This window comes from Dermacentor albipictus, chromosome 1 (assembly GCF_038994185.2).
Source record: "Dermacentor albipictus isolate Rhodes 1998 colony chromosome 1, USDA_Dalb.pri_finalv2, whole genome shotgun sequence".
NCBI lineage: Eukaryota > Metazoa > Arthropoda > Arachnida > Ixodida > Ixodidae > Dermacentor > Dermacentor albipictus.
Window position 1 is genome coordinate 435378989 of NC_091821.1, and position 12228 is coordinate 435391216.

At 47.8% G+C, this 12228-nt stretch overlaps 1 protein-coding gene across 3 annotated transcripts in view; it reads right to left on the reverse strand.

The window, feature by feature from the left end:
* Window positions 1–12228, reverse strand: part of LOC135908092 (uncharacterized) — a 45089-nt gene that overhangs the window by 1908 nt on the left and 30953 nt on the right. The window lies entirely within an intron of this gene.

Sequence of the window (12228 nt, forward strand, 5' to 3'; positions counted from 1 at the left end):
TGGATTTCGCACCAACGCCCATGCACCGGGAGTCACATAACGCAAGGGGCCCCATCCAAGCACAAAGTTTAAGGGGCGTTTTGATGGTCAGCGGGCTCGTCGTGGCATCTCGCGGAGGTCGGGGAATCTACGGAGTGCATAGATTACAATTCTGAAACTTTATGGCTATGAAGTTCTCATAAACGTTTGATGCGAAAGGAGCATTGACACTTTCAAAGTCGTGCTTTAGATTTTCAATTCCGGAGCATTGTGGGTTTAATGTTATTATTAACATTGGACGCCAAAGGTGCATTGATTTTTCTAAAGTCGTACAACGGACCATACAATGAGACAAGCCAAATCAACACACTATCAAACAAGGTGACTAGAGTGTACTACTCTAAAGTTGACAAAGCGCGCAGCGAGGTCCGATGAGACGAAGCACTGCGGTTCATTTGTGCCGTCAGGTCACAGGAAAGCATATCGACTTTTTTTTTCACTTTAGCCAAAGCATCTATGTCAAGACACTAAAGCCAGTAATGATAGCTACGTTATTTTGTTGTTGCTGCTTTCTTGTACTTCGACTTTTATTCGCGAGGACTCATTGAGCCTCTTCAGTTTTCTTGTTCTCGCTACCCACGGGCTGCCAGAGACGGACAGAGCGCATGCGTTTTTCTCGTGTTGCTCCGACCACCATGCCCGCGGGCGGCGCACTTTGGTACGCGTTAGTTTTTCTCTGGCCGAGTGGATTTTCGCCTGGCAGAGTTTTAGTCGCTTTCCGGCTAGCAGACGAGAAAAAGAAACAATGGTCGCTCGCCGCCATCACTGTGGGGACTCGACGGATTGAAATGCATTCGCTTGAGCGCAACCTCTCCGGAAAATTTTGTCTCGCCGGTGTAGGATACCGAGCAGCATGCGTACGCTTCTCTGTGGATCAAGCGTCTCAAATTTTCTTCGATGTTCTTCGTTAACCACATTAGGTGCCCAAAGTAGGCATTCGATTGTGGCCAGCATGCTCTCCTTCGGATTTTTTTTTTCTTTTCGGTGCCACCTCCCCACAAAAGAAAGAAAGACATTCTTGCGGCGCAGCGAATTGTCTCATGGTGAAAGTTCGATTTTGTTACTTCTTTTGCGGAATGTAATGGACCACGGCATTCTTCAGTTGCCGGATATTCTCATTATATTATTGCGATAGCAATTATATGGATACTGCAGGCGTATTCCCGCCCTTGCCGTTGCCGTAATGTCCCGCATAAAGTCCAAGGGCGATAACAGCGTAACCGCGCGCCGTATGCTATATGTGCGAGTGAAAGCATGGGGGGGGGGGGGATTAGCATGAGCGAGTCGATGATGGTGGCTCAGTCTTGTGTGTGCGAGGGGGAAAAGCGGGGAGGGAGCGCGCCACCTTCCGTCGCGCGCGACTCGTCACAGGGAGCGGAGGGAAGGGGGGCGGGCCTTAGGATTCTGTGGTCTGTGGATCTGGGATTGCGCAACACGTTTATTTGTCTTCGTCGTGCAGTGGACATAAAATAGGCTGATGATGACTATGACGATGACGATGATGATGATACAGTGACCTTTTCTTAGATGCGTAGATTTATTGAAGACATACGTATGTTTAGATATCTTGTTGGAAGTGGCTCTTGTGTGGAACCCCGTTTTCTACTGCTCTCATTTTGCGAGTATTTTTGCGTGTTTTCGGGAGGCGCCGCTTCCGAGACCGTCGGCGATGGAAGCGGAGTCAGCTAGACGTCCGGAGGAGACCGACGTCACAGCGTCGAGCGCTCCGAGGAAGCGCAATCACCTGATGAGCAGCGACACAGGCAGCGAGGACACCTTGCTGTACTACTCTGCTTCCGAAGCAGATCTGTCGGATGACGGCGACTACCTGACCGTTGTGAGGAAAAAAGGAAAGAGGAGAATCGTCACTGCCTCCTCGTCTTCAACAAGGACGACGGCGGCAGCAGAGGCCCATGATACGGCTCATACCATCCTCTTCTTACCCGAGACGCCGACCGACAACCTGAATCGGCTAAACAGGCAAGCCGTATCTGTAACACTAGAGGCTCTTGTTCCAAATGAGATCACGGATATGAGAGTTAACACCCGTAAGAACATTCTCGCGGTCGACGTCAAGAACAGAGCAGCATTGGATATCTTGAGTACAGTGAAAATGCTGGGCAAGATAAATGTTCGCACCATAATACCACAGGATAGCAATACTATATCAGGTGTGATTTATGATGTCGATGAGTCAATCGACGCCAACGATCTGCCTATTTTGGTCAAACCCGCCACAGCAGGTGTAACTATTATTGAAATCCGTCGCCTAGGAGATTCACGCTGCGTGAGGATAACTTTCAAGGGAGGTAGCTTGCCGTCACACGTGAAAGTTGGATTTTTTCGTCATCCCGTGCGACCGTTCGTTCCAAGACCCCTTCAGTGCCGGAATTGTCTGAAGATCGGGCATGTCAGCGGCATATGCACAAATTCGACCGTGTGCGCAAAATGTTCTGAGCAGCACAGCGCTGATGCCTGCCGTGCGACTCACTTCAAGTGTGCCAATTGCTCCGGTCCCCATGAAGCATCGTCGAGAGACTGCCCGAGACACAAGACAGAGCGGAAAGTCCTGCAACAAATGGTGAGAGACAACTCAACTCACAGAGAGGCCGCCGCCAAAGTGCGACGGCGTAGTGTCCGCCGTCACCGTAGACGATCGTCATTTACTAGAAATGCTGATACCGTCGCAAGACAGACGGTACTTTCTGAGGCTGGTGCTCCCAAGGCGCTCGCCCACACTAACAACACGGTGTCTGATGACGCCGTGCATACCTCTACTGCAAACGACTGGCCTGCACTTCCGACATTATGTCCTCCAGCCCAACAAAGGTCGACGGTGGACTACCGACGAACCAATGAGGGCACAGATCACGTGCGAGGTCAAGACAAGCAAGTAATCGCCATAATAAGATCTCTAATGAAAGTCATTCGCGTATTGATAAATGACATGCAGACGCCATCTGCTCTAGGTGCACTACAAGTGCTGGACGGCCTGGATCCGGTTCTTGCGAGCCTCGAGTAGCAAGCGCAATGGCTCTACCGCGTCAGCCGTTCTTCAGACAAGTCAAGGAAGCATCTATTATGCAATGGAATGCCCGTGGCCTGAAATCCCGCAGTGATTTTCGCCATTACGTTTTCACCAATCGATTCCCCATTGTTGTCGTCTGTGAACCTAAGCTACAGAAACCCGTCCGGATCTCAGGCTATGAACCTCATGTGTCGTCTTGTACTGGCATTAGCAAAGTGATCATCTACATACGGTGTGAACTGACTTACGTTGTTCATCCAGTGCGGCCACATGACACTAATCAGTACGTGTGTTTGACCGTGAAAAATGAAAAACTTGCGTTTACTTTAGTGGGCGCTTACCTTGCTCCATCAAGTCGTTTCGATAGGCAGAGACTGAGTGACATTATAGATGCGACACCTGGTCCATGGATTGTTGTTGGGGACTTCAACGCGCATCATTCACTTTGGGGAAGCAACAAGATTACTTCCAAAGGAAGAACCCTCGTGTCCTTTGCTTGCGATCATGAACTTTCTTGCCTAAATGATGGCAGTCCCACGTTTCTGCGCGGCCGGACGTACAGTAGTTGTTTAGACTTAGCATTTGTTTCGCGATGCCTAACTCGCTGCGTCCATTGGTTCGCAGATATAGAAACCCACGGAAGCGACCACATTCCTACCTACCTGAAGATCAAAGGGCTCACCAAATCCGTTCCATCAAACTTTAAAGAAACAATAGATTGGCCCACGTTTAAATCACTTATGGAAGAGGCATGCCACGAAGGCATTTCGTCCACACTAGAATTTGAGATCGCCAAGGCTATGCAGGATGCTAAGCGCTCATTTCGGCCATTAGAGAAATACACAGATTTTGATTCGGAAATACAGAGCCTCCGTGCAATCCGCCGGCGAGCGGAGCGACGGTACAGACGGACTAAATCATTATACGACCTTAGAGAGGCCAGACGCATTCAAAAGAAAATTCAGCGTCGCCTTGCTGTACTGCAAAATCAACGCTGGAAATCGTTTTGTGAGTCTCTCGACCCGCGTAAACCTCTGTCGGTTGTCTGGAGAACAATCCGTGGACTTCGAACAGCTCCTCAACAGCGTCGTCCATTTAAGTCTCTAGCCCTACATCAAGGACGCCGAGAAGTCGAGGTAGCCGAAGATTACTGCGCAAGGATTGCGGGTCAGGCGCTCACGTATTCACCTTGCACACCTACTCCCATTGCGCCCCCTTGCTCCCGAGATCCTCGTATGGACGCTGCTTTCTCCATCGAAAAACTGGAGGCCGCACTTGCTGGGTGCAGGCGATCTTCGTCACCAGGACACGATGGCATCACGTACTCTGCACTCGCAAACCTTGGTCAAGAGGCCAGAGATGCCCTTCTTGGCCTATACAACTCATCGTGGCGTGACGGCTTGGTCCCTACAACGTGGAAATCCAGTCGGCTTGTTCCACTCCTCAAGGCTGGCAAATCTCCGTTGGAATTGTCATCTTACCGTCCAATAGCACTGGCCAGCTGTGTCGGCAAGGTAATGGAGCGAATGATCCTTACACGTTTAGAATGGTACTTGGAATTTTACAACGTCTATCCAGAAGCAATGGCTGGTTTTCGACGTGGCCGCTCGTCAATAGATAGCGTTATCGACCTGGTAACATACGTACAACACCAGAAACATCTGAAACGAATCACTGCGGCCCTATTCCTTGATGTTAAAGGTGCCTATGACAATGTAGATCATCATGCAATTCTGGACGCCTTAGAAGCTGTAGGGATTGGTGGGCGCACCTATCGCTGGATATGCAACTATTTGAATGGAAGATCTTTCTTTATTTTGACTGAAGACGGACCAACGCCATCTAGGTATACCAGTCGTGGTGTACCGCAAGGCGGAGTTCTCAGCCCTACCCTTTTCAACCTGGTGCTCGTCGGTCTCGCTGATTCGTTGCCGCAAACCGTTCAGCTCTCCGTATATGCAGACGACATTTGCATATGGGCTTCAGGCGTGACACGTGTACAAGTCCGCGCACGACTTCAGAAAGCCTCAACGGCTGTGGCAACATACCTAAGAAGACAAGGCCTGGAGCTTTCCGCTGAGAAATGTGCAGTCGTTGCTTTTACTCGCAAATCGATGGCCCCATATGCTTTGCGGATAAATGCCCAAATTATGCGATATAGACGAACGCACCGATTTCTTGGCGTCATCATTGATCGGGACTTGTCTTGGAGCCCTCACATCTCGTACATGACGAAGCGTTTGGCCGCCATTGTGGACCTTCTTGCATTTCTCGGCGGGAAGTCCTGGGGCGCAACAGTACCGTCAATGTTGCAACTGTATAAAGCACTGTTTTTGGGCTTCCTGCGGTACAGCTTACCGGTACTAGGAAATACTTGCACTACGAATATTCGCAAACTCCAGAGTGTGCAAGCCCAAGCCCTCAGGACTTGTCTCGGTCTTCCCAAAACTACGTCATCGATTGCGACAGTAGCCATAGCCAGAGACGCTCCTTTGAGAGTCTTCATTGATACAGATGTCCTGAGAGCGCACATCCGACACTTGTCTCGGATTCCCTCACACCATCTTGCTTGCTTGCCAGCAAAAAGGCCACTTTCAACTTTTGCCAAAACTATTGTAAGACATCAGTCGTACTTGCCATCAGATTTTACGCCCGCTACACGATTGTCAAATCCATTGTGGTGTCTGCACCGGCCGCAAGTACAACTGACAATTCCAGGAATCAGAAAGAAGGCTGGAGCGCCATTGCAAGCTTTAAAACAAGCAACTTTGGAGCACATTCACCACGTGCACAGATTCCGGCAACATGTATACGCAGATGGATCAGTAAAACTCAACAGCTCCGCTGCTGCAGTCATCATCCCGGCACAATCTAAGGTAATCAAATTAAGAACTGCACGTGTGACCACATCGACGGGTGCAGAACTCACGGCGCTCCGTGCTGCACTTGATTTCATTAAGCAGAAGCCACCGCAACAATGGACAGTCTTTAGTGACTCCAAGGCAGCCCTTCAGTGCATACGAAGCCCAATGCGCCATGGACCCAATGAACAACTGGCCTCAGAAATTCGGCACATATATCATCAAAGCTATGACAAGGGACATAACATAATATTTCAGTGGCTTCCAGGACATTGTAACATCAGCGGGAATGACCGCGCAGACGAAGCCGCCCGATCTGCACATGAAAGTGGTCAACGAGTCTTCATTCCGCTTTCGCGAACAGACGCTGCGGCTGAGCTGCGATTGATGTCCCATGAGTGTACTTTGCCCCTGTGGGACACAAATGTTTTCACCATGTGTCGGTTGCGTTCGTTGTCTCCGGACATACGGATGCACCTCCCACCTGGATTACCACGACGTGAACAAACCATGCTCTACCGTCTGTGGCTAGGCGTTGCCTTTACAAACTGATATGCTTTCCTCATAGGAATGGCCAACAGCCCCACGTGCGACACGTGTAACATCGACGAGACGCTCGCACACATTATCTGTGTCTGCCCGCGATACAGTGCTGAGAGACAAGTGATGTGCAGAGTACTGGACCAGTTGGACAATCGCCCACTTTCAGAACTAAAAGCTTTAGGCCAATGCTCCCAAAGAACATCCGCGTTGAAGGCCTTACTCGCGCTATTAAGGTTCTTGCGGTCTACGGGGCTTCACGACAGACTCTAAGAATGCCGCCCCCTACCGCTATGTAGTGTACGCGCTTTGTTCGTGCTTGTCTCGCTTTCTTTCTATTTCCCCCTTCCACTCTGTTTCTCTTTTTATCCCCCTTAACCCTTCCCCCTGCGCAGGGTAGCCAACCGGAACTACCTCTGGTTAACCTCCCTGCCTTTCTCTGCATTATTTTCTCTCTCTCTCTCTCTTGTTGGGAGGTTTTGTGTATACGTGCAGTCAACTTTGTTTCCAGTGACACTATTTTGCCCTTTATTAAGCTGTATCTTCGCATTTGTATATTTCATTGCATCTTCGCATTTCTAATGTACGAGGGTGAGCCAAATGAAAGTGAGCCAACCCATCCCGCGCAATAATGGTTCGATTCATTATCTCTGAGGCATGCAAGTAGCACACAGGCTTTTCTCATTTACAAAAGTGACACACAGGTGTGAGGATAAATGTCCTTTAATGCTTTTATACAATGGGTTGAACACGGTTGCGTGGCATAATGGACGCTCCAAAAGTTGAACAACGTAGTGTCGTGAGGTTTTTGACAGCTGAAGGTGTTTCCCAAGAAGAAATTGGTTGCTGTATGGCTGCCGTGTACACTGAACATTGCATTTCATTGGCCACTCTGAAGTATTGGAGCAAAGTGTTCAAAGAAGGATGTGAAAGTTGCAAATACGATCCAAAACTGGGCCAAAGCCGCCATGCAATCACCTCCAACACAATTGCAAAGGTTGATGAGCTGTATAGACAAGAACGGAGGATAAGCATCGGTGAACTGGCAGAGCGTGTGAGCATCAGCCCCGGTTTGGTCCACACCATAATTCATGAACATCTCGGTTATCGGCTCTTGTGCACGCAATGGATGCCCAATATTTTTAACCACCACCAGAAGAGGGAGAGATTAGGCACTGCCTTGACTCATCTTATCCGGTATCGCAATGAGGGTGACGACTTCTTGTCTGCAATTGTGACCGGGGACGAATTATGTTGCCACTACTACTACGAGCCTCAACCACGACGGCAAAGCTTACAGTAGAAACATTCGAATTCACCACCCCAAAGAAAACAAATGCCATCATTTTCGCCGGAAACGTGTTGTTTACTGTTTTTGCGATCGTCATTCAGGGGCCATTACTGATCGAATTTGCTAAACCTTGGGAGACTATCAATAATTTGCGATATTGTGAAACGCTGGATCGGCTGCGTGTCGCAATCAAGAACAAACGACGTGGAAAACTGACGAATGGGGTCATTTTGCTCCACGACAATGCCCGTCTCCAGGTCGCTGATGCGGTTAATACAAAACCGGCAAAGTTCAAGTGGGAAATGCTGCAACATCCGCCATACAGCCCAGACCCGTTGCCTCGCGACTAACACAGGATGGGGCAATTAAAAAAAAGAGCTCAAGGGAACCAGATTCATGTCGGACGATGACGTAAAAGAGTCAGTTACAGACTTTTTGAAGCAGCAAACCCAAGGAGTTTTATGAGACGGGAATCACGCGACTCGTTAGTCAGAGGTACAAATGTCTAAATGTTCATGGAGATTACTTTTGAATAAAGTGCCCCGTTTGTCATATATTCGCAAATGCTCAGTTTCATCTGACTCGCCCTCGTAATTTTTGCAGAACTCCTGCTTTTTGTGTAAGCTCTCTGTTGCGACTACAAATTCAGTGCATTTACTCACAATACACGATCGGGACAGCTGCTCCTGCGCAATACATTGGAACAAAGGACAGTGTCACTGAGATTTTTCTCTGGCCGTTGCATTTGAACAAAAACGTAAACAATGTTCTTGAATGACAGTTTCATTAAAAAATTTGTCTTGAACTTGTTAATTTCATGGCCTTTACATTTTTCATATCAGCGGCATGCGCTGCTTTGGTGGTTTCGAGCTGATATAGTTCTAAAGCTTGTGTGATATTTTCTTTACATATGAAATAGATAAAAAACAAGGAAGCATTGATATCATGTTACTTCGGGTACAATTTTTGTTACATACGAGTATATACTTTCGTGAAAAAATACATATTTTACTTGTCTTCACAGTGTGTAGCGTTTAAGCATTCGTTTACAGCATCTTTGGCAATGGCAATGCAGTTATTATTCATGTTGCTGTTCCCTCGACAAATTCATAACGAAGAGGCCCAGCTGCAATGTGAGCCTCCCGGGAACGAAATTCCTGGCTACGCCACTGTCTCCCGCTTGTACTTGCCACTGTGAGCACTACTTGGAATACAAGGTTAACAATAGTGGAGAGCCCATTATAAATCTTTTCATTAGACACTCCTGAACGCTCGCCTAACTCCAAGTGAAGGAGCGTTCTGTTTTTCTTTAGCTTATTGAAACGCGGAAGCCGCAACCGGAGCTGAACCTTACACACGAGATTGCGTTGTAGTAGCAATCACACTTTTTTTAGGAGAGTTTGGGACACAGGGTATTGTGGGGGAAAACAATGTCACGCAAATACATCAGAACGCTGCTCCACAAAAAGGCTTCCTTCTTTTTTTATTCGCTCAGACTGCGTGATACATAGTGTGAATGAACATTTACGCAAGCAGGTAGTTGACACATTTTTAGTACCCTCATCTTCCACAATGAATCGACATGCTCTTACACCTTCTCCGCCTCGGAACTCTATAAAGAAAGTACTTTTTTATTTCGAATTGAACGTGTCCCCTCTCGAGCATGTTCTTGTGACCCCGACGACGACGATGTATACACCTACTTCTCGACTGCCCCAAGCACACCACACATAGACAGTGTCTCGAAAAAGAACCCCGTTTACATGATTCACCTCGAACTTTTTCACTTGCCATAGTGTTAGGTCCCTGGCCATCAGAAGTACTGCATCGAAAAGCAACGAAATTACTTCAACACTTCTTCACAGACACTGGCATTTGCAACGAATACTGCATTATGTGTGCCTCATTTTTGTACCTGAGAATTGTGTACCACAAACCAACGTGGATTCCGTTATAACTTTTCAATAGAGACTTTTACTCTTAGTAGTGCTATATCTTCTTCTGTTTCATTTAGTAATCACCTAGTGCAACAATTTATATGTATTTTTCTAATCCTGTATTATTGATGAATTGGTTAGGAGGATAGCCATCGCCAGTAGACGTTGCCAACGACTGCTCTGTTTATTTTTATTTCAATAAATACAAAAGAAAAAGGAGGTCCGTTTCATACGGACACCACATCAGTGATATATGAAGCCTATCGCGAATGAGCCATCGCTCATAGTCTATAGTGCACTAGACACTATACATTCTATATTTTTTTCTGTTTAGCTTAGCGCCCAGCGAGGCGCTATAATCTTTCCCGAATCTGCAGTTGCGGTGCAGGCCAGAACATAAGGGAACAATATGCCATGTCAATTCAATCAAGTGTTCTTTTTTCATTCAGCCTTTCAGCCTAGCACGTACACCACCCTAAGAATGCTGTGCGCAATTGTGCTTGTGTCCATTAAAAAACCTGATACAGTTAAAAGTCTGACGCCTCGTTGGCTGCTTAGACGGGAACATTAACTCTGTAGATATGGCTATATTTCTTTGCGTTCAATATTACGACCACTGCATGACTTGCGGCATCTCATAGGCATCTCCTAGGGTACTTCTGAGATACCGGAGAGGAATGCAATAACAGATTTACTTGTGCCTTTTCTGGCTCTAGTTGCACCCTGCGCCTAGTCTCCTATGTAAGAATAGCGTCTGCTTTACTAGACTCTGGGTCTCTAGTCTTTTCTGCCTGAAAACACTAGAAACACCTTTTCATTAATGTTTATCCTATAAATTCATGGTGTTGAAGAGCAAGTCCCCTCCCTGTTTCAGTGTGCTTTTTATAGGTTGCTTAAATACTACTATATATGAGCATTATATTACTCCTTCATCTTCTTCATCTGTATACATTCACCATCATGGCCAGTGTCACTTTTCTTCTTATGCGAGAAACTTCAGTCCCGTTTTATCGGGTCCTACACTGTTCGGTAACAGACTTCGCCAGAAAACTATCGTGTCACTCTCGCTTTTCCACCTTTGGACGGCCGCTGCCGTTCCACAGAGATTGTACATTGATCTTCTTCATCTGTATATTTTCATCACCATGGCCAGCGTCATTTTTCTTCAGCGCGACCTGCTAAGTAAACCGTCGAGGTTCAGCAGTTGTCTCACACTACAAATACCTACAAGCCAGCCCAACTGTCTACAGCTCTTCACAAGGAAGCTTGCATTGTGATAACACGAGGCGTGTTTACCTTTGCGCGACCGAAGGACACTCTATCTTTGTGTTGACCGTGGGAGGCAACTTTCCCCCTTATGTTTACTATATTGTGACCGTGTTCTTTCTAATCTTTCTGTCGACCTGAATATACGTTGGTTTGGTGCTCAAGGGCTACAGGGCATATTTTACCTGCTAGATGATATTGTTAAGTGGAAGCACAATAGGGAAGCTACTTACAGGATGTATTTACAAAGGTAGCAAGTACCGGCCAACATGGAAGCCAGCCAATGTCAAGCAAGACGCGTCGTCGTCATCAGATCAGGCAGTGGCCGATTATGAGTACGTCCCACTGAATCCAAAGGTCAAGACCATCGTCTTCGAGTAGCACGTGGCATGACCCTCGGTGGCAGAAGCGCCACGTTGGCCCCACTAAGGACCCACAGCAGAGGAAGGGCAGTAGTGCTTGAATGTCGAAATGTGGACGACATCGCTGGACAACGGAACAGAAGATGTAGTGGGACTGACGGACACGATCTCGTACGTCACGTCATTCACTTGCTCAAGGACGCGGTATGGGCCCTTGGAGTGAGGAAGGAGCTTTTCAGAAAGACCCACGTATTGGGAGAGGAACCAAAGTAGCTCGAGGCACCCGGAGTAAAACGTTCGTGGTGTTGTCGCTGGTGGTAAAGGCGCTTCTGATTGTCTTGGGAAGCAGCAAGCCTACTGCAGGTTATCGGCGCGCGTATTCAGCCCGGGAATTGGCGTCAGGCACAGTCGTAGTTACAAGATAAAGAATAAATGTGTCCAATGGTAAAGATGGTTCACGTCCGAACAAAAGGTAAAAGGGAGAGTATCCAGCAGTGTTCTGGCGGGAGGAGTTATATGGGAATGTCACATATGGCAGCGCAAGGTCCCAATCACGGTGGTCTGCCGACACGTGCTTTGAAAGCATGTCTGTTGAGGTCCCATTCAAGCGCTCGGTGAGCTCGTTCGTCTGGGGCTTGTATGACGTGGTGATCTTGTGCTGCGTGGAGTGGCAGAGCAGGATATCGTCGATGATTTTAGACAGGAAGGTGCGGTCTCGGCCAGTCAGCAATTGACGTGGCGCACCATGCACTAGAATCGAGTCACTGAGGAGAAAGTCCGCCGATTCTGCAGCATAGCTTGTAACCAGCGCTCGTGATATTGCGTATAGCGCGTCGCGTAATCGATAGCGACGGCCACCCATTATTTTTTTCCTGAAGCAGATGTAGGAAAAGGTCCAAGAAGG